General features: G+C 32.9%; 1 pseudogene; it reads left to right on the forward strand.

The window, feature by feature from the left end:
- Positions 1-759: 759 nt before the first annotated feature.
- On the forward strand, positions 760-5189 carry LOC143084189 (uncharacterized; annotated as a pseudogene).
- The last annotated feature ends 288 nt before the right edge of the window (positions 5190-5477 follow it).

The raw sequence follows: 5477 nt of genomic DNA on the forward strand, positions 1-5477 counted from the left end.
CTTTCGTTTCCAGTGTTTTGTTTTGTGCACTGTTACTTGTCTGATCGTATAAGAAGCTCATCGTAATTGCTTTTTTAAGAAATTAATTTCAAAATGTCATATACATGATCATGGATAACATTTATTTATAAATAGTATGCGTTCAAATCGATGATATGAATTTCCTTTTATCAGGAACGTTTAAAGCCAGGAGATAGAACCTTAATATTTTACGAAACCTTTAGCTCATACAGTAAAGCTAAGTAATTATTGGAATACCTTTGCTTACCTTGGTGGCGCTTACCTTTGCTAACCTAGGTGGCGCTCACCTTTGCTTACCTTTGTGGCGCTTACCATTGATTAATGAGGAGTCTTATATGTTTAATCATTCTTTGAATTCTCAAAAACTGAAACCCAAATTAACGTATCAGAAACTGAATGAACAAAACTAATAAATAAATATAAAATGAAATCATAAAGTCTGTTTAGTGAACAAAATAAAATACACATAAATAAACAAAAAACTTGTTAACTTTTACAAATTCTGACTTGGATGGAGAGTTGTTTCATTGGCACTCATACCACATCTTCTTATATCTAACACAAGTTTATGACAGTACGAAGCATCCCATATCTTTTAAGAAAGGTGTCTTGTTCATGTTGTTCTCATTTATTTTGTTTTGCAATTGACGAGGGTAAGTAATTACTCACTTCAATGATATGTTGTCAAACGAAATACTTGAATTAAAAACCTAATATATATGTTAATAGATTTTAATCATGAAATGCGCACTATTACTGACCTTCATCGTACTCCTGATTGTTTGCGCTGAAGACACACATGCCTGGTTTGGAGGAGGCGGAAGTTCTCGTTCTAGTTCTAGAAGTAGCGACTCATCCAAGCCTGGTTCTTCAAACACAAATCGGAAAAGGGGCGGTAGTTGGTGGGATGGAGTTCTAGTTCTAGTAGATCCGGTTCTTCATCGGCGACAAAGTCAGTTCAGAAACAAGAAAAGCCTAAAGCAAGTGTAATTGATCAAGTAAAAGAAGCTATTGGTGGTGCAGAGACGAAAGAGGCAAAGGCGTATGTGAAAGGTTACGTTAATGGCGCAAATGAGATGCACAGTACATATAAGTAAGTTTTGAATCTGGATTTATGATTGATTGATTATTTGTTTCCTAACGTCTAGTGGCAATTACTTCATGCAAATTCGGGACGATCTTGATTGATGGAATGAAAACGTATCATTAAAGTATCGGACGAGAATACACGTATTTATCACTATATGATAGCGGTTAGTGTAAAAAATACTTTTATGTATATCTAAATAAATATATTGTTTACACTAATGTGGTAATAGATAAAACAAGGTGATAGATAAAACAATCACAGATGCAAGTAAAACAATATAAGAACAAATGTAATACTGTATAAAAAAAATTACCTAGCATTACTAGAACTTAACGACTGTCCTTAATTAATTAATAATTATAACAAAATATATATTTTGCCTAGAACTTTTACTAATGTCTAAAATGGAGTATACGATATATCTATAATACTAAAATTACGAGGTCCAATTTGTCAGCCGTCATCACGTAAAAACGACGAATCAAAGAATTCAACTGTATATATAACTAATATAGTACAAAGGTGTAGATTAAAAATTACACCACTCTAGGCCCTTTTGTTTTCCACGCAATTAATATTGCCAATAATTAAGAAGTTCCGGGTCGAGTCCGATACCGATACCAATAGTATATTCACCTGTTACCGATTACCTTATCTGTACGTTCCGCATCTGACAGGCGCACCACCAAACGGTGTATTCAGGATTAATATGCTATATACACGGGTCATAATCACAGGGACAGGGTTGACACTAGTAAATTGTCAAATTGCTACCTATTGTAGTATTTTGATCAGTAAGACTTTCTAAGATAACAATACGAATACTAAAAATCTGTGACTAAAAATAAGGCGTATAGGTACAGTTTTCAATTTGTTAGCAGGCATGACGTAAAACAGCGAATCAAAGAATTCAACTTTATTCATAACTAATATAGGACAATGCTGTTGATTAAAAAATACCGTCCATTCCAGGACCTTTTGTTTTCCAAATAGTTAATATTACCAATAATTGATAAGTTCCAGTTCGACGGGTTCAAACAGAAAGATTTGAAAGCAGAGAAAACTGTGTATCTTATAATCGGCATGACTTTATCAGATGACAATACTAATACTAAAATAAGGCTTTCGCATAGTTATATACTTTAATTCAGTCACGGACCCGCGATATGACGGATGTGTTCTAGTAACATATAAATATATAATAAGGGAAATGAAAACTGTCACTAAACAAATGGCAAAGGATGGCAAAGGCGCCAAAGGAGCAGACACGTACTTTCATGCAAAAGCCAACTGCAAGGCAAACACAACATGGTCCTGGTGGTAAAGCAGCGGCAAATCATATAAGGTATCTATATCTTTTGTGAAATATAAAAAATTACCCTTCGCAAAAACTCTATTATAGATCCTTCGACCACTCGGTTCAATAAGATTAACACTGATAAAATCCAAATAATGTCCCACCATTCAAATATTGCAATGAACAATGATGAACGGTCCAACGGAGTGGATATGAGTTCTGCAGTGGAGAATTGACATCGGGACATATATAAATATTTCTGCCATAGCCATGTCATATTTTTTAATGCAAAACAGGGAGAGACTATATGAATGGTGTTAATAATTTTGAAATAGAGCAAATGTCATTATTATGAAAAAAAGGAGATGTGGTATGATAACCAATGAGGCAACTATCCACCAAAATTCAAATGAAGTGGGTGTAAGCATTTAAAGGCAACCGTTCGGACTTTAACAATGAGAAAAACCTATACGTATAGTCGACTTTAAAAGGCACCGACATGAAAAAATATGAAACAATTCAATTGAGAAACTGACGGCCTAATTCAAAACAAACAAAAAAATACGAAAAAAAACAAATATGACAGACATGAACCAACGACATTAATTAGAAAAAGATCATAACTCTATTCTGTTAGTTACAAAATATATATTTTCAATTTTTACGATTTTTTCAAAATGTGAATAAAAGAGAGGAAAACACATGGCCTGATTCATGCTATATCTTGGCATTGCACAAGGTCATGTTTTTCTCTGACTGTTTATGACGTCATTACACTACATCCATTGGATGTTGGATGTGTACGGATTGATAATTTAGTCGTAGATGCATGATTTTTTTAATTAGTTGTAAGTGGCTTTGAACTAGCTGTCAGTAACTGCGAGGTCTCTCAGATCTGTACTTAGTGTCTTTTTGTTGTTGGGATATACAAGTACCAAGCCACGTTCACTCTGTGTAGTTTTCTGTTTGTATCTATCTGATGAGTTAAGCCTTTTTCAACTGATTTGTATAGTTCGTTCTTATGTTTTTATCTCTTATGTCTTATGTAACTATCCCAGGTTAGGGGAGGGTTGGGATCCCGCTAACATGTTTAACCCCACCACATTCTGTATGTATGTGCCTGTCCCAAGTCAGGAGCCTGTAATTCAGTGGTTGTCGTTTGTTGATGTGTTACATATTTGTTTTACGTTCATTTTTTGTACATAAATTAGGCCGTTAGTTTTCTCGTTTGAATTGTTTTACACATTTATCATTTCGGGGTCTTTTATAGCTGACTATGCGGTATGTGCTGTGCTCATTGTTGAAGGCCGTACGGTGACCTATACATGTAGCTGTTAATTTCTGTGTCATTTTATCTCTTGTGAAGAGTTGTCTCATTGGCAATCATACCACATCTTCTTATTTAAATATAATGATGCCGGAATATTTTGAATGAATAGATCTGCTAAATAGTTAAATAAGAATCAAAATTAAATATTCAAACTACATGCATACATTAAAGTGACATTTCATTCATGTTAAAAATAACATGACAAATATAGATGAAAATCTAATGCTAAAATTGGTAGTGCATAGCATATTCTAACCAATGGAAACTGGGTAACCTTGAATTCCCTGTCAAATGATTTGACTTACAAAATATTTGAATTCGCATTTTACTGAAGACATGTAGTCAATCTGTATCGGTAAAATAAACAAACTGAAAAATAATGAGGCAGCTAACAACCATAAACAATTATTGAATTACTGTCTTTTGACTTTTGACAGACTCATAAACAATGTGTCGGGGTTTAACATGTTTTTGAGCACTTAACCTTCCCTTGATCTTGGACAGTACAAAATAATAACCACAATAACCCGTTCGTCAGACCGGACCTTGGCATATTTTTTTTAAACACAAATGGCAATCATTCCGATCTTAGAGTACTCGCAGTCATTGATAACAAGATGAAACATTTTGTAATAATTTTGAAAAAATAATGATTTCAAGTTTATATGCATTAGGATGTTCGCTCCTCTTGTTTTTGACTTTTTGTCAGATATTCTGAATCCTCTTGTTTCATCCATGTAGTGCCTGTCAAAATTTTGCCCACTGACCCCTACTTTTCTTTTCATGATTTAAAATTGCATATTAGTTTAAAAGTCATTTTACAAAATTTTACAAAATCCTTTTTTTTAATAGTTCTTGAAAGGAAAAAGGTGTTAATGTTAAATGTATGAAAAATCTAGAGAGAACCATTTCCTGCCAATTAATTTTCAATTGATTATATCAAAAAACTAGATCACGGACCTATTCTTTTGTTATAATTTTTAAATTCCTTTATTTATATTCTATCAATCTATAACAGTCTTTTACAAACATTGTTATTTTGAAACAGAGGAGCGAACATCCTTAAACAAATAAACCAACAAAATGGCAGACAGCAAGTAACAATGGTATTTTTTATTATTAATCTAGCAAGGCCTGTTCATCTGTGATATTTATTTTTATTATAAAAAATCGATAACGAGTAGTCCATCTTGATTAAAATAAGAATACGTAATACAGATTTTTTTTTAAACTTGTATCTGTATTTTTTCTTGTGTTTAAGTGATGAAAGAGAGGCTTATCAAACGGCATTTCAAAAAGGGAGAAATATGATTGGGAAAGTAAGTGACAAAGGATACAATGAATATGCTGCTGATTCCGCTAAAGACCAGGAGGCTAACAGACATGGACAAAATGGTGGAGATCCCAATAAATATCGCACAAAATATATTCCTGACAAATACAAAACATAATGTTGCCATAGTTACAATTGTTATGCTTAAGAGATCAGTTTATAAAACATGTTTCTCTTGTGTTATATTTTTATCGCTGATAAAATGTCCTTTATATGGAAGACCAAATTATTTATAGCCACTTTTAGGTTAAATCTAAATCAAAGTATGACTTTCACATGTTCCTTCCTGTCCATAGCTCTAATTCTTTTAGCTATGAAGGCTGGGGTATAATATTTCGAACAAAACATATAAAGATGAAAAGTTGAATAAACCATCAAGCTAATTTCATTGGTTGTGTATAAGAAT

This window comes from Mytilus galloprovincialis, chromosome 7 (genome assembly GCF_965363235.1).
Source record: "Mytilus galloprovincialis chromosome 7, xbMytGall1.hap1.1, whole genome shotgun sequence".
NCBI classification, from domain to species: domain Eukaryota; kingdom Metazoa; phylum Mollusca; class Bivalvia; order Mytilida; family Mytilidae; genus Mytilus; species Mytilus galloprovincialis.